The following is a 23,842-nucleotide window of genomic DNA, read 5'->3' as shown; positions in this document are numbered from 1 at the left end:
ATAACAAAATGGGCATACGACTTTTAACAGTGTAATAATGTAATGTACTTTACGTTATTTTACACTGATCGTTGCACCTTTTTTACCTTTTACAAATGTAAAATCGATAAAAATGGTCACTAAGACAAAGCCAATCCAAAGAATGCCTCACAAGTGCAAGAAACAAATGAGGCAACAGCGGAGGCCAGTCTAAGTGCAGCTCCATTGTTGCCCTATTGATCAGCAACTGTGGACTTTGATACTAGACTAATAAGTATCAAGAGGGCTGTAAATCAGATAAATGAAGGGATTAATGGATTAGGCAGGCGGCACAAAGGTTAAAAAATGTGCATAGTATCCTTGTTATTTGGCCTGAAGTGAATTTGGTAAAAAGCAGTAAATAAATAATGCATGACGTAAAAAGTGGTTTCTTGCATAGCTTCTTATGCAATGTAAAGTCCTTTTGTTTCCTCTAATAAAAACTTCCTCCTCTGAAGTGTCACCGCGGCTGTGCTGTTATTGCATTGCCCCCCCGAGTTAATATTTTCTCTCCAGAACATGTTTTTTTCTAAAGGTTGGCTTCCTCCAGCTCCGCTTTGCCCTCTCCTGGTAATCCCCTTGTTTTTTTTTTCATCGCTTTTTATGAAATGAGTTTCCAAACAAATTCTAATCTGGCCTGCAGGGAAAGTGTGCACATGAATAAACAAGGATGTGTCACATTGTATTCGCAACATATCTGCAATACCGGTTCTCAATATGTGGTACAGGTCCCAATGCGATATCCGGGCTTTGGTGGGATTTTCTATGATTAATATAATTGCTTACTTGCCCCACTTCTTATGGGCCAAAGATTGACACAGTTTTATTTTATTTATGAGTGTGTATGTGTGTGTTTTGTATTCATCATTTTGAATTAAAGGTAATGTAAAAGGGATGGTACTGAAAACTGCGTACATTGGTGGTGGCATTGGAGAGTGTGAATGGGTGAATGGTTCCTTGATGGAAAAAGTGCAATATACTGTAGGTTGAGACTATTTACCATTTATGAAAGGGAGTCTATGTAGCACGCACTCTTCTGTAAAAGGGACTCAACCTGGATTGTCTTCAGCTATTTTACCACAACTCAAATTAAGACTCCAGAGGTCACTCACTAAGCTTTAACTACTGAGGCTTGCACGAGCACTTATCACTCTCTGATTGGGAACAGGACAGGTGCAGGACTTATAGACATACATAGACGGTGAGAGTTTTATGGTTTGGGCCATGGGATAAGTGTGTGGCTCATTCCGCTTTCTGATTGGGTATTTGTCTAAAGAACCAAAACAACATGCAAAAAACATTTCATACATCACACATGATGTTTCTGTAATTATGAATGAATCGAATCCACATGACATTTTTTTCCTATTGAATGGAATCAATATTTGAGATGACACAGATACAGTAGGTAGATGTTGATAGAATATTTACAAAAAAAATCCTACTTACCCCACTTTTGAGGCAGACAGTATTTGGTGTTGCATATTGTGTTATATATTGTGTTATTCAAGTGAATAAACGTTTTTTTAAACCCAAAGTTTTCACACTCTGGTGGATATTCTGATTTGGTTTGGCCACTTCTCAAAGAATATGAATGAAAACACGCTTTTTTCTCTAATGGTCAGTGATGTTGTGAAGCCATTTATTGTGGTGGTGGGATAGAGATAAAACACATTTTAAAAACACCAAATAATTACCTAAACCTAGACACAATTCAGTGCTCTAAGTATTAAAAGCAAGTTTGAAAAGATGAGTCTTTAATCTTGATTTAAAAAGGGACAGGTCCGTTAGAACACGCAGACTGAGGGGCAGCTGTTCCACAGTTTAGGCGCGGCAACCTCAAAGGAACGATCGCCCCACTGTTTGTACCGTGACCTGGGCACGTCCAGAACCATTTGATCGGCAGACCGGAGAGCTCTGCTGGGGCGATGTACGGTCAACAACTCAGTTAGATATAACGGAGCGAGACCATGAAGAGCTTTAAAAACAAGCGTCAACATTTTAAAATCAATCCGAAAACGGACCGGTTCAATACTTTGTAGTATTTACTTTCACGGAAAATGAATGAGTAAAAGAGCGCAACGATGCTACAACACCGGCAAAAGCGCTTATGGCCTCTAGGGGCATAAGCTACTTAGTTCTGCTTTAAGTGTACAGCTTTAAGAAACTTTCAGCCCATGACACGATAGGATGACTGTATGCCTGAGTGCTGCTAACCCTTTGGCCAATGGCAATGGCAATGGCAACTTTATTTATAATGCACTTTAAAACAACTGAGTTGACCAAAGTGCTACAAAGGTCAAACATAACATAAAATACAATACAAAAGGTGCATCGAATACAAATGAATAAAATCTGGTAAAATGTCAAAAACTCAAGCTGTGTTAAAAGCCAAAGTGAACAAGTGCGTTTAAGAACAGATTTAAAAACAGGCACAGAAGAAGCCTGTCTAATGTGCAAGGGCAACTCATTCCATAATTTTGGTGCAGCCACAGCAAAAGCCTGATCCCCTCTGAGCTTTCGTTCAGTCTTTAGGACGCTGAGGAGGAGCTGATCAGCCGACCTGAGAGACCGAGAAGGCTTGTACGGGTTTAAGAGCTCAGAGAGGTACAGTGGGGCGACGATATTAAGACATTTAAAAACAAGCAGTTTAAAATGGATCCTAAAGTGCACAGGCACTTGTCACTGGCCACACGCAGGCCTCAAACATTGAAGTTGTTGCAAAAGTTTGATGACCTATGCCTTCTCAGCACCACGTACAGCAGCAGCCTATAGACGTGCCTTGAGTAAAATGTCAGGAGTGCGTTGGCGGTACAGTCCTGTATGGCGGTGGGAGCCCTGAGGAGCTCCTGGCGTGGTGCGTTAGTCACCGTGTGGCCTCATAAGCCAATCTGACACAACAGGGTCACAGAACACCCCCAGACACACACCGCTTACCCCCAGCAGCAAGCAGCTCTGGGAGACGCGAGACCTTCACTGTCCCAACCGTGCGTACAGGACAGGAGCGCCGCAGGGGAGGAGTCTGCCTGAGAGTCTAAGCATAGAGTGGCATTTGTTATATAGGTCGCACAGTGCTGGCATTAAGGCGCCCAGGCTAATGCGTTGCAGAAAGTTTGCGTTGAACTCTTGAGATGATGGAGCGAGGAGGACCACCTGGGAGGCCAAGCAAGAGGTGGAGAGGCGGTCGCAGAAGACGAGGCCACACGAGGCATCAATGACGGGCTAGCGGGGGATCTGTCGTACACACACAGAGAAGAGACCGTGCATGTCCAACACCATCTGGAAACAGAAGAATTTATGAGGGAATGAGAAAAATTAAGTGTCTCAAATGGACAAATCGACATTGCCCAAATCTAAAAGCTTCTGTACTGGAGCTTACAGCCTATTGGCCAGGGTAACGCCTCATTTGAAATCTAACATACAAAATGGATCAAAACTTTTTTGTCACCTTGTCACTGCAATTAAAAAATTTTTTTTGGTGCATTTTCATCGCTTTTTAGTCACTTTTTGGTCGTGTTTTTGTTGCTTTTCTGGCATGTTTTTTTTCATATTTTTCTTGCGATTTTGTCAAATATATTCAGCTGTTTTTTTTTTGTGTTTCTGTCACGTATTCATCTTTTTTGTCGCTTTTTTTGTGCTTTTGTCACTTTTTTGTCATGTTTTTTATCACTTTTTTTGTCCTGCTTTTGTCCCTTTTTTTCACGTTTTCGTTGCTTTCTTCGTTGTGTTTTCATTGGCTTATCATTGCTTTTTTTCGTCACGTTTTTTGTTGTGCATTTATGTTTACAGCCAGGGTAGCACCTCATTTGAAAGCTAAGTGTGCTTATGTGTTTTTGCTTTTGTCACTTTTTTGTCATGTTTTTTTTATCACTTTTTTTGTCATGCTTTTGTCACTTTATTGTTGTGTTTACATCACTTTTTTGTTGTGTTTACATCACCTTTTTGTCACGCTTTCATTGCTTTTTTCATTGTGTTTTCATTGCTTTTTTGTCTCCATTTTGTTCACAGCGGCCATTGCAATGCCTCATTTGAAAGCTAAGACCTTGTAGTTTCTGGATTATGGGTAAGATCTGTGTGAGTAGCTTACAGGAAGTGGACGGCAGGTAGCTGATTAAAAGACATTATTGTGGAATATAGCATCACAGACAAGTCTCAAAACAACCGTACATGCATTATATTTAATTTTGAGAAATGCTTCTGTGTGTCTGTCAGTCTGTAGCAGCATGCCTTGTGTTTTTCTGTCATCATCGCTGTTAATTAGTACCAATAAAAGCCTTTTCTCACACCAACACTGCCAAGTGATAGCCGCAGTAACATTTGGCCACTCCAGTTAACCCATAGTCTCTCTGTGCCCTGCTCTTGATTTACTCTCCCCAGTCCTTTGCTCTGTGTGGCCTTGTCTCCTACACTGAGGTGACTACACAGGAGGAGACAGAGATAACGTCACCGCACAGGCTGACTGCGGGATGGAGGTCTACGCCAGGACCTGCCCGCCCACCTGCCGGCTTCCCAAAATAAAATGTGTAAATCCCTCTGTGCGCAGCTTGTCATAACTCCCTCTATTGGGCAACACGGGGAAGGACGACTGCGGCGAGACTCATCCATCTGAAGCCGGCGCATGAACCCACCTGTAAGGGCCAATTTCTCTCCTTTCCTCCCGGAGCACTCAACAGCAGCGAGAGACGGGCGCACACAAACCGTCGGCTGAGGCAGAGCCCATCAAAGCCATGATAAATAACCTGCATGGATGAGACACAGCTGAATGCCAGTGTCAGCCCAGAGGTGCACTTCTCATTTAGAAGATCAAAGGATTTGAACAACATGGCACTAGCAAAGCAGCAAGACAGAAAAAACAAATCAGTGAGAAAGAAGATATTGGAGGTAAAGTTTGTTTTATTTTACACACTCGGATAAAGACCTGTTTAACCTCTTAACCCCCACCTGAACCGAGCACATTTTCTCCAGATCGGCTTTACCCAAGTGTAAAAGCTTCTTGACAAAAAGTGTGAAAATAGTGACGAAAACAAGGATAAAAATGCAGCAAAAAAGTGACAACCCCCCCCCAATAAAGCAACAAAAAGTAACAAAAAAAGCCACAAAAAAGCGACAAAAACTGACAGAAAAAAAACCACAAAAAATTGACAAAAAGCCCCTAAAGACCAACAAAAGGGGGCAATAATGAGATGAAAAAGACTGTGAAAAAAGTTGCAGCAACACGAGTAAATTATACATTAACATCAGTTTTTCTTAGCTTTCAAATGAGGTGTTCGGGATTCGGCAACTATCAGCCAAAATAGTGTTTTTCTGTGGCTGTTACTGATGGATGCTTGGTGAACCTTCACCAGAATCAAAGTGGTTTAACTTTTATAACTAACGCGAGTCCCATAATGTAAATACCTGATGATGGAGCGGTGAGTCAATCAAAACGCGTGTTAACATGTGTGTTAGCCATTTATGAAGCTGTGTTGCAGATGTCAACTCCTTATAACTGCATCGTGAAATAACTTCACTTTTTGCTGTGATATTTATATTTCTACTACAGTAAAGTTGTATGAGCGGAGAGAGGGGGCGGAGTTAACTGAATCCAAGCGTTTTGTCTTCCGTGTTGGAAGAATACCTCCAGAAAATACTTAGTGCTCCATAGTGGTAGTGGTACAAAATATCATATCAATGCCTATGCTTTACTTTGGAATGGCTAAAATAGCATGATACAGATCCTTTAACCACATTACTCTATATAATGTTGATCCTTCTTCAAAAACATACCTGTAAAGATGCTTTGCTTTATTCATGCCAGTATAAGTAAGACTTTGGCTAAAATAGTCAGTGGCTTGTATTTTGTTTTTTTTATCTGGCTAAATCCCCCATCGACCTGCGGATGGCGCTCCAAGTAACACGCAAGAGGCTTCAAAGAACAGTCCTTACCATAGACTGTAGAAAATAATGGACGTCTTATGCTCACTCCTCCCCGTTTACCAGAATGACCACGGCCGTGGGGCAATTCATGGCGGATTTACAGGCTCCGCCTCCCCAGCTCTGACGAAGTATGTTCCTAAAAAGGACATACGGGCGGGATTTTCACCGTAGACTCGGCCCTTGCGTGACGTGTAGCTCGCGCTGCTCCAATGCTAACAGTCCGAGCCTCGTTAAATACGAGATTTCAAAAAATCATATTACGAAAACCAGCCTGGTTTCATATATTGTTATTAACCCAGCGTTATCTCAGGAGGAAGATCTAGCCTAGTCTAGCGTTGAAACAATTGAAACCAGGCTTTAAAGTAGTTTTTAACGTGTCTAAAGTCCAATGCTTTTCAATGGGGGCCTAGCGGCGATATGGAGGTACTGCAGCAACGGCGGAGCAATGGCGGCCCCCACGTTTGTGGTCAAAAAGCAGGGCAGCCAGCGGCCATTGGTCCTTACTCATCAAGTGTTGTAAAACAAATATCAATGCTATCAAGCCGCATAAAGCCAGTCCGTCTCCTGGATGTTGCATCAATAATAGGCCACATACAGAGAAGAAAATTATCTTCCAGATCAACAAATTCACCTATTTTTAAGTAGCTTTCAGTCATAATCGCATCGACAAGATCACGGATCAAAGGGTAGCGTTAGTCTCTCTGGTCTGGATTGCCACAAGTGACCAAGCCTCTCAATGCCTGCATCTCACAGAGCAGAGGCCTCTACAAGCTCAACACTGTGCCTGATTTGTAAATGAAGTCAAACGGTGCTAATGTTCCCCTTGGCGCACTGTCTGTTACACACCTGGGGAGAGGAGCAGTACGTGGCACCACTCTAAATGCGGCTGCTCACTCTCTCTGACGGACCCTTCTGCTGCCACCTCGCTCAGCAAAACACTGTACTCTTAATGTACCCACTGCAGCCCTCGCTCCTGCATCTCTAACTATTGCAGCCTTTATATAAGACTCTACAATAACTCATACAGTGGAGTGTATATATACAGTGATGTAACTTTCCATATCATATACTGTACCTGCTCAGGTTTGATGAAAAATATTGCACGCCAGTCAGCATTAAAATGGTCAGTGGCCTTTTGAGCTTGGGATTGTGTCAAAACCGCAAAGTTCACAATAACATGCCAATGGAAAGATGTCAGAATGTTATAGTTTTTTTAAATGCTAATGTTGTCAATTAACGTGGTTGAAAAATGGCTGATATGCTAATGCTCAATTTATAATATTCAAACCTGAACTCTGTAAAATCTCTATTTAACGCACCGCACTTTGCCTGAAAGCCCAGAACCTAATGGAGGCCGGCACTCACACCAATCAGGACATATTTAACCTGTTTATTCATTTGATAGGGACAAGTATGTACAGTACATTTGTCATGTAACAGACTGCAGCCAAGGCTTTCTCATTGACAGTCCATGAAAACACGCCAGGTCGCAGCCATAAGCTAATTTGCATCCCACACTTGTGTCCCCAAACACACTCTCATTAATCTGCGATGTCTGTTCCTAAGGGCTTTTAAAGGGCTTTTAACTTGAATTAAGGACGCTTACTGAATTACTTTGTGCGGACTGTTCTCTACAAAAAAAACTTGCCGTACGTTGATAAAAGCTGGAATTTTGATAGCAAGTGTTTAGACTGTCCACCCTTACGCTCTAACCCAGGGGTGCCCAAAGTGCAGCCCTCAGACCAATTACTGGTGGCCCTCAGGATTCTTGTTGAATGGCCTCACACATCACCAGAGATAGTACTTTTTTACAAGTTTCATAATTATGCACAATGATGACCTCAAAAACTAGCATTTAAATATGGGTAAGAGCTGGTTTTTAATGTTTTAAGACTAAATGAAGGTTGGGGCGGACTGGGACTGAAAAACCGCCCTGGACTCTGACCAGCCTGACCCAAATTAGCGTGTGCGCACTTCTAAAAAAAAAAAGACATATTTTAACCTCTGACCACTCGCCTTAATCCAAAAGCGTCTCAACTTTGCTTTTAATACTTAGAGCACACTGAATTGTGTCTAGGTTGTAATTATTTGGTGTTTTTAAAATGTTGTTTTATCTTTCTGTGAAGCACTTTGGTCCTCCTGGTGTGGCTGTAAAGTGCTATATAAATAAACTTTGATTGATTGATTTGATTGATCAACTGGAGAGCAACAGTGTAATGCCTCATTTTGAAAGCTAAGACCTACAACAGTGATTATACTTTTTGTCACATTTTTGTTACTTTTTTTGTGCCTTTTTAGCGCGTTTTTGTCACTTTCTTATTGTGTTTTTGTTGTATTGTGTTTGCGTCGCTTTTCTTTTAAGCTTTTAGGTTTGGGTAAAGCTCAGTTAAAGGCTAAGGGGCAAGAGGTTAAGGAGAAAATTGAGAGGCCAGACCGTTGGGGCATGAGTTAAAACTCTACTAAACACACATAGTTGAAATCTTCAGTGCATTGACCCCCGACCTGTGTCCCTCAATGAACAAACCTCTTCACCTTTTCAGAATGGTGTAAACACTATATTGTGCACTATAGAGGATATGGACTTCTTCCTCAATAACTCTTTGGTATTTTATGTTTTAAAGGCTCTATCAGTGAATTGTGTGAAGCATTCATCTTAGCACTTTTGAAGACACAATCCCTATCACTGCAGTGTCCTCGTGCTATTATGTAAATGATAGCCCTTGTTTTTTTACAGTCAAGTCTTTAAATGTTACGAATTGACATGAGTTTTATCACAACCTTAAAAACAAATCAATACTTCCTGGTGTGTTGTCTTGGTAACAGACCGCAGGGCTGTTGATCCTGGTGTTGACTATACAAAGAGCACGGTGTACTTTACTGAATGCTACACTGGAGATCAAAAGGCAAAAGGAAGCTCAGGTCAAGTTCAGATAAAAGGTGTGAGAAGAATAAAGCTCTGGGTGACTTTTTTTCTTAACGTTGTCCTTTTCGTGCCATATTCACCCAGAGAGATGTGAGAATCCATGCAGAGGCGACAGACGGCTGACGTATGACTCGCCTGACCTGCCCCGTCATTTTCTGGTTCTCTGAATGTGTCATGTAGGTTAACAATCGCATCGTGTGCTAGAATAAGGAGACAATTGCTGAAAAGGTGCCGGGCCTCGTTGACAAGAGTCTTTTGATGAATGCTATTTGTCTTGTGATGTGTCTGTCTGTTATTTTACTCTATGAAGCGTTTAGAGATAGACACGAAGTCATTAGTGTCAACAAGGAGCCGTGAAAAGCCAATTTCAAAGAACAGTTTGAACAGAGAAATCCTGCTGGGAAATAGTCTTTGACAGGTTTTGTTTTAGACATGAAGCCTTTTCAATGACTTGATAATGTCAAGACAGGTATCGGGGATTCTCCCTGAACTTTTTAAGTAGATCCACAGTGGGAAACTTTGCCCAAATGGTACATGATCTCTATAGCTTTCCCATGTATAAAGCGCTTTGAACCCATTCACACCCAAGGACACAACGACAGCGTGCATCTGCGGGAACAGAGATTCAAACCGCCAACCTCTTGGTGTGAAGACTCTACCACCTGAGCTACTGATATCCAAATGATGATCATCACCAGGGCTCCAGATTGAGACCAATTTAAATGCACCCCAAACATGTCTTGACTGTGACTAAATATTTTTCCTTGTTTGGGCCCCTCCTGGAACCGCCACCTTAACGTGGTGGAGGGGTTTGAGCGCCCAAATGATCCTGGGAGGTCTGTTGTCGGGGGCTGCGTGCCCCTGGCAGGGTCTCCAATGGCAAACAGGTGGGGCGGAATGATATGGACAAAATTTCATATCTCGATATTCATGCTAGATATCTCTATATCGATACGATACGATATAACTATGGGTGGGTGAAAGGTGAAACTAAAACAAAATCATAATACAAAAGAGTGCAGTTTTATTGATGAAAATCTATATTGTTTATATCTTGCTTTTTCGATTTTAATAATTTGAATGTTGATATCTTTATATAAATACGATAACGATATATTTTTTCTTTTGAGATATTGATATCTTGAATGCTCATATCTCGATATCGATACGATATCGAGATATCTTTCAGCCCTAGTCCTAGGTGACGGGTCAGACAAAGAGTGGTTCAGAGGCCCCTTATGAGAGACTAACAGGCCCTGTTTGAATCGTGAGGCTGTGGACCCACCTGAGGAGCCATGAGGGGCTGATGCAATGTGATTTGGGGAGCTCAAAAATGAGCTGCCCAAAAATGTATTGTTTATATATTTTTTAATGAATGATAAGTCAATATAGTGTTTATCGTGACAGCCCTAGTATTTAGTCCTGACTCTGGGCCCAGTAGGAAATCACTCCCTGAGGTTCTCAGAGCCTGAGATGGTTCATATGGCTCTAATGTGTCAGAGATGTACTTTTAGTGTGAGACCATGAAGAGATTTGTACAAAAGCAGAGCTGTTTGTTCTCTGAGCGACAGGAAGCCAGAGCAGAGACCGGAGCACTGGACTAATATGGTCGTATTTCGTGGTTCTGTAGTCAGGACCAGTACAAGAAACAAAATTGTCTGTCTTTATCACATCCACAGCTTTTTACCATGCGGCTGATGGAACTGATCCAAAGGCGGTCGGATGGTCATTGGTGTCTTAGCTGGACACGGTTGGCTGTCATAACGGCCTCTCATGGGGTCACCTCCAGCTGACTGTGTGACGCTGGTTCCCTGACACTTGTATGGACTCACGCTGCTCTCCTCCCAAGTCACTTTGCTCCATCTGATTAGCCTCCTCAGCCCCTCCCTCACAGATTACCATCAATTACCGGTTCAGAAATGAAAGGAGCGCAGGTCCTTCTCCTATTCCCATGGCAACCACCTCTTCTCTGCTTTCAGCACAATCAATCAGACAGCAACTCCGTGGCTACCCTTCCACACCCTGAATGAAAAGAGAACTAAATATTGTACATAAATGTATCAGCTTATAGTTAAAAAACTTTACAAACTAATAACATTTTGCATGTTTTAATTGCAATATCCGTACTACACAGAGAGCGCTCATGTTGAAGTTTAGGTCTTTACAAATCGTGTAAAAATTATGGTCAGAATTAAAGTGCATCAGTTCTTTAGTATGTGTGTGTATGTGAGTAATGTTTTTGTTGAGAGTATATATTTTCTACTCCAGTATATTTCTGCAAAGTAAAAAGTGTAAAGTTGGCTGCATGTTTTGGCCTTTTAAGCCTGTAGGGCACTCTTAATGCCACTGCCTCACAACACGAGAGAAGGTTTGTCTCTGTCGTGTTGCCGTACAAGTGAATAATTTGGGTGCTCTTGACTTATTTTCAGGCGTTTCAGACCTAAACATATGAATGATTTTATACGATGCCCATATTTGCATTATGAATCATACCGTATCATCTCACATCACACAAATAGTCATCCAGTATATCCTAATTATCACAAAAACGTATGCTTAGTTCCATGATAAAACTTCAATTTAGCCAGACTGGCTGTGCAAGGAATTGCTGTGTCCACACCAAGGTTGCATCCTCCCATAGTATGGCCATGTGTTTATAAATTATTATTTAACTCTATAACTCGTGCACATTTAGTCGCCCCGGAGACTTGCCGACTCAGTTAACTTCAATTCCTTTTACTAACTTTTGTCTTCAGTTTCATTTTGTAACAACAGACACAAGATTTTCTAGCTTATTATTTTTGAAGACACACAGGTATTATTCATACATGTATTTTACATGTACAGTATGCATGTGGATTTGTATTTTTACCTTGAACACTTAAAGAGACTAGATGCAAGTTGGTCATTTTATACTCACTACTGCCACCTCAGGTCTTACGTGTAACTGCAGTCTCTATATTAAGCTTGTGCATGACGGCACTTCTGACCCGAACAACTTTTTGAGTGACAGTGCAGGATTTTAGCGGCAGTTTTGGTGAAAAGGCTCATTCTACACATTAGGACATGGCTGGAACATGTAGAGGGAGAAAAATACTTCTTTTTAACATTTTTAAACGTATAGTCCCTTTAAATGTTTTCTTCAGCAACAACACTTCAACTTATATCCATTGGCACTGTGAGGAAAGTGATAGTAACCACAGTGTGTTGGACTCCTGAGCCTTTATCTGTCTCGTAGTACAAATTAAGAAAGAACATATGTCTGACCTAGCTCTGTTTGAAATGCAGTTTTGTAAAATGCCAGAAGAGGGCGCTAGTCTATTTGCAGCCTTAGCTCAGAGTGAACCAATCTTAAATAAATAATGAAGCAAAGGCTGCTTTGTTGCTAACGTGGCTGAGTTAGAACGCAGATAATTAGTGCACGGCCATGATCAAAACAACTATAGTGAAAGTGTGAGGAGCTTCTTTGAACGACTGACTTTGATCAGAGAGGGGCACCTGCTTTAGGAGCAAAAGAAGAAACACACAGGATGTCTCAAATGCACACAAATGAAACAAATGCTCCTGATGTAATTTAATAATAGTGGCGATTTTAACCTAATTTCCTCCCCACATTATAATCCGCATACTACCACTCTGACTTCCACCGCTGTGTGCTGTCCTCCCCTGAAGCAGACACCCAGAAATTGAGGAACAGTTTGTGTCTTATCTCGCAGATGCAATCAGCAGGAGGCGGCCCGGCAGGAGGAGGAGTGGGGAGTAGAGGGGAAGGTAAAGACGCCTCTAAAACGGGCAGAGGATGTGAAGAGCCGAGGCACAGAGAGGGGAGTGAGTGAGGGAAGAGATAGCAAGTTGCGGCTGATGGAAGTAATCATGAGGAAGCCTGCCTTGGAGTGTGGACAATTATGGCTGAAAAGAGAAGTGTGGGGTAAAAAAAAAGAGATTCATAGTAACACAGAATTCACACAAACCTGGGCAACTGGTTTTTCAAAAACGTACAACATAAAAACAAAGCACAGAGAACGGTTCGGCCGAGAGTCTAGTGGTTAAGGCTGCTGCACACATGGTGGAACAAAGCTTTGTCTCTCCCTTTACTTCACCCCTTTCATCTTGAGCTGTCCTATCCAATAAAACAATACAAGAGATTCCATAAGAAACAAACAAAACAAAAAAAGTACAGTAACTAATTGCTCATACATCTATGTACTTCTATACAAGGGTTTTCCTATAAGTGGATGCTTAAGACTCCCTTAAGGGTTACAACGCGCTGAGCTATAAGATGTAAAATGATTTAATAATTTGCTTATGTCTTAGTAAATTACATCAACTAACAATATATGCAACAAGAATGAATATAAATTGAACCAGCTTTTAAAGGTTTTGAGTTTTGAATTAGCATTTCACTTTGGATGTCCCAGTTCAATCCAGAATTTGGGAGTCAAAACCTAACCTCACTACATCTTCTTATGTCACTGCTGCATCTTCTAATGAGGTTGCTACTTTTACTACTTACTACTTAAACTCATCTCAGTGTAACCTGTCAGCACGACAAATGTCTGCAGCTGCGGATTCAGAACAGCTGTAGAGAAAACATTTTCCCAAAAATGTATAATATTCTCCTCTAATGATGAAATATCACATTAAAATACTTTGGCTCATTATAGCTTCATTCTGTTGTGTTGCACATAGTAAGACAATGATCACAGTTCATTTGCAGGTTTGGTTTCCAGTCTGTGGAGACCGCCTCCGTTTACTGAACCTTGTTTACAACAGAAAACAGGGCTACAATGGGCATCTGTAGGATGATGGATAATCATCTGTATCAAGTTCATCCGACATTAAAAGCATGGAGGCTTTTAACCAGCAGCTTTTTAATGGCCAGTGACATTAGGACTAAACACAGATTAATGGCTGGAAAATGTGCTTCAGTATTGATTTTATAACATGAACAGTATTTCAGACTTTCACAGTAACTGCAGGAAACAGGTTTGTCTTTTTTGTCTTTTCTTTTTTTTCTTATTTTTTACTAGCATGAGCATGTAGTTGAAGGACTAGCCTTCTGTCTGGTCATGGGTTTATTGGGGAAACGGGAGCACCATTCTACTGGATTGACCTGGATGTGATGTCTACTCTGGCAAAGGGCAGACTAATAACATGCACAGGGAAGCATAGGGTTAATGTATACTTTTCTGTCCCTGCAGGAAAATGTGTTCTCTGCAGTCATTCTGGGGCAACCTGTCAGTAAACCGAGCAACTGAAGTGCAGCGCCTTGGGAGATTTTAGTCTGCTGTGCATGTTTTGTAATGATAAGGGAAACCAGAGCACCAGGACGAAACCCATGGAGACATGTGGAAAACATGCACAGAACATCACACCAAACACCAGAGATCCTTTTCTATAGGTCCTTTATTTGTCTTACATAGCATCTTTCTTGAGGTCCCCTTAAAGCTACTGTTAGAGAATAAAATTAAATGGTTATTTATCGTATTGGGTCATGGTGTACATACAGTATTTCTGTTTCTGCTGCACTGCCATTTATAGATTTGATGGTGATTTGCTATTTATCACCTGATAAATAGCATTTCCTGTGTATTGGTTGACCTGACTTCCTGTACACCCGGTCTCCCGTTTGGTGGTTGTTGCTCCTCGTCGCTTTCCATCTTAGTCCATGGGCCAAACCCCAAAATCTGGCATATCGGTACCGAAAAGGTGGCAAAGGCTATCATTGATTTTTAAGTAGGTCCATGTCTGAGGTTTATATTTTTGTATGATAGCCTTTTCAGAGTTACAGCTTTATCATAGTTTTCAGCTGTTGAAGTGAACCACCCCCTTGTCAAAAAAGTCGCTTTTGACACTGGTCCATATTTTGGTTTAGGCCATTTCCAGCCCATTAGATACTGATTTACACCATTGTATTTGGTATCATTGTAAAGAAGACATTTTCAGGTTTCATTTGAGCCCAAATGTACTACTCTGTGACTATTACCATGGTAACCAAAGCTCCTCAAACACAAACCTGAGGACGTTTTTTCACCATTTTCACAAAAACAGTTTTACTATGTTTAACGCTGTTTCTTCAAGGAACATCACAGAGACAAATGTTTGATACTGGGCAACCCTCTAGACTCTGAGGATTCAGGAAATGTATAACATGTCAGAACTTTCTCAACTTAAGGCCTCACAGTGAGCCACGAAGTAAAAGAATGTCCACCTCACATGAGCCTCTCCCATTGAAATAAGCCTATATCTGCCATTCTAAGGTTGGAACAGCTGGTGAGACTTTCTGTCCAGGACAGGCCAATGCAACTTGAACATACATTTATTAAAAAAAAAATACAATTATTCGGTATAAGACACTGCTCAAAAAAAACACATCCTAGATGTCAATCAATTCAATTTTTCGGATGAAAATCTTTATTCATAGTGTAGGGCAGGGGTCACCAACCTTATTTCGGCTGAGGGCTACTTTAAGAGCATTAAGTTGTTCGAGGGCTACCAGTTAAAAACAGTGTACGTTTAAAAACTTAAACGTAGACTGTTCACTTATAGGATATTGACCCCATATTATATTAAAATAGCTTTATTTTAAACTCATACTGAGTCACAAGAACCAAAATAACTGTAATTTTAAGAATTAGATTCAAGAAAATGAAGTGTTTTACACTTTAGAAAAAGTCCCAAGGGCTACTGGACATGCCCCAAAGGGCCCCTGGGTGCCCGCGGGCACCACGTTGGTGACCCTGGTGTGGAGCAATGTGTTGAGAACAAAATAACATAAGAATGATAAATGGAAATCAAATTCTCAGCCCCTGGAGGTCTGGATCCAAAATTATAGTCAAAATCAAAGTGACAAATCAGGTCACTGGTTGATCCAGATTCTGTAGAAATTACTCCAAACGAGTCTGTATCATCCTCAGTAGTGTGTGTGGCCTCCACGTGCCTGAATGCACTCCCTACAACGCCTGGGCATGCTCCTGATGAGACCACGGATGTCCTCCTGAGGGATCTCCTCCCAGACCTGGATTAGAGCATCAGTCAGCTCCTGGACAGTCTGTGGTGCGACGTGGCGTTGATGGATGGACCGAGACATGATGTCCCAGATGTGCTCTATTGGATTTAAGTCTGGGGAACGGGCAGGCCAGTCCATAACATCAATACCTTCATCATGCAGGAACTGCGGACACACTCTTGCCACATGTGGCCTGGCATTATCAGGCATCAGAAGGAACCCAGGGCCCACAGCACCAGCATATGGTCTTACAATAGGTCTGAGGATCTCATCCCGGTCCCCAATGCCAGTCAGGGAACCTCTGGCTCGCACATGGAGGGCTGTGCGGCCCTCCAATGAAATGCCTCCCCAGACCATCACTGACCCACCACCAAACCGGTCATGCTGGATGATGTTGCAGCAGCAGAACGTTCTCCAGGGCGTCTCCAGACTCTGTCACGTCTGTCACATGTGCTCAGGGTGAACCTGCTCTCATCCGTCTGCCAATCGCTGTGTTCTCGGGCAAATGCCAATCGGGCTGCACGGTGTTGGGCAGTAAGCACCGGCCCAACTTGTGGACGTCGGGCCCTCATACCCCCCTCATGGAGTCGGTTTCTGACCGTTTCATTTGTGGCCCTCTGGAGGTCATTTTGTAGGGCTCGGGCAGTGCTTCTCCTGTTTCTCCGTGCACAAATGAGCAGATAGCGGTCCTGCTGCTGGGTTGTTGACCTCGGTCGCCCCCCCCCCAGGTCTCCTGGTGTACTGGCCTGTCTCCTGGTATCTCCTCCATGCACTGGACACTGCGCTGGGAGACACAGCAAACCTTCTTGCCACAGCACGAATGGACGTGCCATTTTGGATGAGCATCACTCCCTGAGCAGCTTCTGTGGGTTGTAGATGCTCCTCATGATACCTCTAGTGGTGAGAACACTGGACAAATGCAAAAGTGTTCCAAAAATACGGTACAAAGGATGAAGACAGGGAAATGGTCTGTGGTCACCACCTGCAAAACATTCCTCTTTTGGAGTGATCTTGCTAATTGCCTCTCATTTCCACCTGTTGTCTGTTTAATTTCCACAACACCAAGTGAAATTGATTCACAATAAGCGTGGCTTCCTAACTGGACAGTCTGATATCCCAGAAATTTTACTGACTTGGAGTTACATTGTGTTTTTTGAGTGTGCCCTAAGTTTTTGTGAGCAGTGTATAAATTGTATCCTAAATTGTAAAAAAAAATATCCATATTATGTAGCCTACACAATGCACTCACTGACAGTCTCATTCACTTTTAACTCATTCACTACTGAAACCACATCATTTTACATTTGTATTTGGTAAATGAATAACATTTCTAGCGATATAACATTGCAGACACCATTGTCTTTTGCTTCTAGAGAGTTGTGCAGTTGAATAGCCCTCGGGACAAAGACAAAAGGGGGTTTACTATCGCTAGATTTTGAGTCAAAAGCTAGGTTAGAAGCACCAAGGTGTTCTACCGTATAGAACTGGATTCTACAGAAAATTAACTCAGGGGACATGAAACGAAAAGAACAACATGCAAACTCTACACAGAAAGGTCCCACATGGCCTGGGATATCGAACCCAGGAACGTCTTGCTGTGAGGTGACAGCTAGACATTCAGTCAGTCTTGAATCCCCTTGTACAAAAACCATCATGCTGATAGAAAAGGGCGAAGGGAATACCTTTATGTCCAAGAAGACACACAAACTGCAGTTGGTTAGACAGTTAGTTATCCAAGAACCAGGCTTTTCCTGCAACAGTTGACAATGGCGACTCGTGACCAATGGCAATGTTGTGTTTTCTTCCAACCAGACTCCGCGACCGGGAAGGGGCGAGGGAGAAAGGTGGTGTAAGAGTGGGGGTGAATTACGGCTGAGTACAACCTGGAAACATAGCAAGACCGGCTTTTCATCTTTTTCTCTCAGATACGGACACTGGTTAACTCAAGTTTTTAGTTTGACCTGATAGAGCTTATAGAAGCCCATAACACTAAAGGAAGAACATGAGGCAGCATGATGTAACCTAGGAAAAGAATGTGGGTCTTGTCTTGTTTGGAGCAGCGCTGTCCTTGCGCCAGGTGGAAGAACTGGCCCAAAAAGTGTTGAATGCGCAGGAGAGATTGCATGCCCTCAGTGGTTAGTCTTAGTGCTTAGCGTTCTCTTGCCTCTCAGCATGAAGTTCAATTTAGGTGTTTTTGTGTGGAGTTTACATCCTCTGTCTGTGTCTGGACAGGTTTTTTTTCGGGTGCTTTCGTTTCTTCCATCAACGTAAAAGATGCACAGGAGGATAATCCTCTAACTTGGTGATTCTGAACATGAGCATGGCTGTCCACTGCTCCTGACATGTTCCAGGGGCAGATGGATGGGTTAAATGGTTAATTATTGTAAAGGGACAATAACGTACAGCTTCGATCTGTGGCTCCAATTGAAATGCATCATCTGAGTTACACTTCACAAACAGTTGTAAAAGTTCGGAATATCCATAAATCTTCACTTTGTTGTCTTCTTCTGGACCTCAATCCCTACTCGGTGCATGTCCAAATCTAGAATCCATCGGCCTCAGACCCTTGTTCTTCTGCATTGTCCTCACCACTTCCCTATGCATACTTTCTGTTTTTCATCTCCTCATACAACATTCATGTGCACCTTGTTGAGTCCAGTCTGAGCATATGAAGTATCTTCAAAAACACAAATTTCAACAAAAGAACTCTTGTGATACATTCCTTGTGCTGGATAAAGTATTCTCATGCTACAATTTGCATGTTCTTTTTTCACTCTACACTTGTTGAGGTGTTGAGATAAAATGTGCACAAGAGGCAACAAGAGACAATCCCAAACAGGAATGGTTTCAGAGGTGGAGCCTGCTGAGCTTCCGAGAGACAGTTTTCTAGTTGCATTTGACTGGGCTCGATATAACTATTGTCAGCCTGAGGTGATACTGAACCCTGCAGAGGTGGCACAGTCCAGGATGACAACTCAATAAGTGCCATCGCCAAAAGATTTGTTTCGAGCATATTCTGAAGAGCATGAAGAATAATTCAGGATATGGGCACAACTCTACATTTAAACATCCACAATCATCAACAGGTTTGTTATCTGCTAAGTTATGATGGGAAAAGCAGCCGCTCTACCCCATGCTCCTCTTAGTTGACTGAGGAAGCTCCTTTCGGCCGCCTGTATCTGCGATCTGGTCCTTTTGGTCATTACCCAGATCTTATGACCATAGGTGGGTAGAACATAGATAGATCAGTAAATCAGCTCCCTCTTCACCACAACAGTCACAGTAACAATGATCACTGCCGATGTCGCACTGTTCCGTCTATCGATCTCACGCTCCATCTGTCCTTCACTCGTGAACACGACACTGAGATACTTGAACTCCTCCACTTGAGGCAAGGCCTCTCCACCGACCTGTAGAGGGGAAGCCACCCATGGCCTCGGATTTGGAGGTGCTGATACTCATCCCGCTTCACAGTCGGTTGCAAACCGCCCCAGGGCAGCTGAAGGTCCTGATTTGATGAAGCCAACAGAACAACACCTGAGATCCTGGGGTTCCCAAACCGGACACCCTCCGGTTCCTGGCTGTGTCTTTAAGTTCTGTCCATAAAACTAATAAGTAAACTTTTGTTTATTCATTTATACAGCATATTTCATGCGCACAGACTCAATATGCCTGGGAAGAAAATAAATAAATGACACAACATAAAAAATAAACTCAAATACGTTAATACAGCACATACACACACAAAAAGACAAAACAATCCATGTACAAAGAACTTAAAATAACTTCAGAAAAGCTGGAGAAATTGTTTAATCAAATAAAAATATGGACTGTTTTGCTTAGTCGACTGCCTCTGTGATTTAGTTCTGGATGAGGCTAAGCTGTAATTTTGTGTTGACTCATGTCCTGGTTCTAACACTTCACCATCTTTATACTACTATATTTGATTTATTAGTAATGAAATAAAACAACTTTACTGAAATGACCTTACAAAATTATTTACTTTATTAATTTACTAATCAGTAAAAAAAGGGTGATGTTCATAGAAAACGTGTGGTTTATGGCAAATTCAGCTTCAGCTTCAGCTTCATAACCATGTGGTGTCTACAAAGAAAAACCTTTGGAATTATCTTGGATTATTGAGACATTTAGACAAATGTACAGGACTACATATAGTAGTGAAAGAAACAGAATGCCATTGTGTGTATGGCATAGTATATGATAAATAGCTATAATATATAAAATATATGAACAACTTTTTGGTGAAAATACAGAACTGTTCTTCTCCACAAATGTATGCTCAAGTTGCATTGGCCTGTCCAGGACAGAAAGTCTCACCAGCTGTTCCAACCTTAGAATGGCAGATATAGGCTTATTTCAATGGGAGAGGCTCATGTGAGGTGGACATTCTTTTACTTCGTGGCTCACTGTGAGGCCTTAAGTTGAGAAAGTTCTGACATGTTATACATTTCCTGAATCCCCAGAGTCTAGAGGGTTGCCCAGTATCAAACATTTGTCTCTGTGATGTTCCTTGAAGAAACAGCGTTAAACATAGTAAAACTGTTTTTGTGAAAATGGTGAAAAAACGTCCTCAGGTTTGTGTTTGAGGAGCTATGGTTACCACGGTAATAGTCACAGAGTAGTACATTTGGGCTCAAATGAAACCTGAAAATGTCGTCTTTACAATGATACCAAATACCAAAATATGGACCAGTGTCAAAAGCGACTTTTTTGACAAGGGGGTGGTTCACTTCAACAGCTGAAAACTATGATAAAGCTGTAACTCTGAAAAGGCTATCATACAAAAATATAAACCTCAGACATGGACCTACCTAAAAATCAACGATAGCCTTTGCCACCTTTTCGGTACCGATATTTGGTCTGGCCCATGGACTATCTCAGGTAGTATCGATATTTGGCCACTATAACGATTTCAGTAATAAAAGTTGCAAACTAGTTCATTTACATGTGTAGTCTGTCGCAGCGCCGCCATGGGCCCTCGTTCTCCCTGTACAGCCATGCTTAGAGTGGATTGGCTGCAGTGACTCGGACTTCGCTGTCAAAGCCCTGAGCCATGCACAGGCCAATTTAACGTTATTCTTGCAAGTTGTACTCGTGGCAGGGACATGCCTTTGTTTACATCTGCCTTTCGCTGCACCTGTTTTTGTGTTATTCCCCTGCTACTGGACTCGAAATGAACTACTAACTAAACATGGCCATCTCCAGCTGGCGTTGATTGTTTTTTTTTTTTTAAACTGCTTAGGCCAACCGCTTGCAATGCCACATCTGTATGACGCGCAACAGAGGTTATTCATCCCTCTTCTTGTGGAAGCAATGGCAGTCTTGAAAGGTCTGGCTGTTATAAAGCAGCTGACCTGTCGACCTGTGAAGATGCGGTCAGTGTTGTTTTTGAAGTTCACTTTATGGTCAACAGTACTCACTAGATCAGGGGTGCCCAAACTTTTTGTCTCCGAGAGCCAAAATGAAAAAGTGCACATATAACTGCAAATTACCTTTGCATTTGATGCTATCTATGCAAATAACATGCTATATTTAAACAAATGGTAACTATGGCAAAAGCCTAGTTTTAGTAGAACAAAATTGTAGCAATTTAGTGCAAAATGTAAAAAATAAAAAAAAACACCTGCATCTACAGCACCTACAGTAACTTTACCTCATTCGTTAACTCAAAGAAAATGCCACATTAGATTATTTTGAAAGTGTCAGTTCTTTTATAAGTCAATTTTTAACATACTGGTGTCAATGTTAACAACCTTTGCAATAAAAGTTGGAAAACTGTTGATGCTACAACACTGTGATTAATAAATACCAAGACACCACAACAGTGTTTCCAAAAGGAGTGAAACAGCGCCCCCAATTTGACGCTAGTGGTCAAAAAGTGTACTGCATCCATATTTACCATTGAGAATGAATGGAAGAGAGTTTTAACCACACGCAGCGCAAAAGTAGGTCACACTCTGGCAGGCCAACAGAATTGTTTTGGCGGGCCAAATTTGGGCACTCCTGCTCTAGATATTCTCTCAATCTCTCTCAATCTAAATGCAATGGCAGATGGTCAATGGAGGAATGGCCAAAGTAAATGACCATCTCTTTGGTCTTGGAGAGGTTCAGATTCATGTGTTTTTTCTTGCACAAGCCCGAAAAGGTATTTAATTCTGCCTGGAACTGTCTGTCGGAGTTGCCTGTGTCAATGATTACGGTGTCGTCTGCATACTTTAGATACTGTATGTATGGGTTGCCACTTTCACAGTCATTTGTGTATAATGTGAACAGAACAGGAGAAACCACTGATCCCTGAGGACTCCCCGTTGAGATGGTTCTAACTGAACTATAGTGCACTGAACCTCACCACCGCTCATTATGGCAAATTAATTTCTCCTTTGTAAGACATTCAGACTCCAGCTGTTGTTTTTCTCCAACAGTTAAATTATATTCCCCAGCAGCAACAGCTACTAATGGGAAGGAGCTATGGAGACAAGCTCTAACATTGCTTCATCAGGACACCAGTAGAAGTATGTGTTAGATGTGTCCAAGCCTTAGACTCTCGGCGACGACGGAGTGGCCCTTAATGGCTGTACACTTTGATTAAAGCTGACTCCCTCTCTAGGGCTCACACTCGGGCACATTTACAGCGCGGAAGTTTGCGCCGCAGGCTGATGATGTCACCACGTGTGTCATAACAGGACGTCACCCAGATACAAGCAGGGCGCGCTCCTCTGCTGTCGACGCGCTGGCGTAAATATAACACATCGATTCCCTCTTTCTGACAGCCCGCTCTGTTGGTTTAAGCTCTTATTATATCCTCTGTCACCTCCGGGGCGTTTCATGTCGTGTTTGTGCATTTTGCTGATGTCTAAAGTCCCCTGACGGCCCTCCGTACTCTTGAAGAACTGCTTTGATAAAACACACATTCTTGTTCTTGTTAGAGATTACATAACTTAACTGGAAAGGCCCTTGCAAGAATGCATTTACAGTGAGTTTTGAAAAGTGTGTGGCCATGGTTGTTTTTCTCATCTTTAATTTTGTTCCTCTCCTTTGTCTATCATTGATTGTGCTGACAAATAGCAGACGGTTAATTGGATTGATGGTCTCTTTAATCACAAATATGGATTCTGCTAAATTAGGTTATGTAGCTACAAACATCCTAATATTGTCATGGCAGATCATTTAAAGACAACAAATCCTTCTCACATTATCTCTGAGGCAGCATGTCTATCATCAGAGGTGGGCAGTGACTAAATAAATTAAGTAGTGTTTTTGAGGAACTTATTAGTTTTACTCCATTACATTTAGATAATTCGTCCTGCTATGTGTATATAAATAGTATATTTGGCCTTGTGTTTTGTTCATTTTAAAGCCTAATAATGCACACTCTATGAACAGTAGGTGGCGCTCTGCAAATGTACTGTCAAATGCCATTGAGTCATAACAAGGAAGTAAGTTTGTTCCTATTATGTTTCCGCACAGAGGAGAATTAGAAACGTAAACTTGATCTAAAACAGCTAAAAACAAATTACCCAGTAGTTTCACTTCCTGGTTTTCACGAGATCTGCCCGTAAGCCCCTCCCACCCCCTTCCTCTTGCTCCCTTTCGCTGCCTCAGTAAAGAGAAGAAGTCAGTGCGGGTTGTGTGGCTGTAGAGAAGCTATGGCGAGAGTTTTTGATTTGTGATGAAAGGATGAAGCTTATCAAGCAATCGAGAGGCAAGGAAAGCCTGGATACGTGTAGGACCTCAGGAAGATTTTTTTTTAATGATCTTTGCCTATCATCTAAGTGAAACCGTTTTTATCTTTTGAACATTTTTGTGCTTTTATTTCGTCACACCTGGACTACTGTAATGCTTTTTTATTACAGTTAGGCTTAGTCAAGAATTCAGCTGCACGACTTTCAACTGGAGTCAAAAAACGTGATCATATTTCTCCAATTCTTCCGTCTTCTCTTTGTCTGTCTGCTTCC

The sequence above is a fragment of the Gobius niger genome (assembly GCF_951799975.1).
Source record: "Gobius niger genome assembly, chromosome: 1".
NCBI lineage: Eukaryota > Metazoa > Chordata > Actinopteri > Gobiiformes > Gobiidae > Gobius > Gobius niger.
This window is presented reverse-complemented; position numbering follows the sequence as displayed.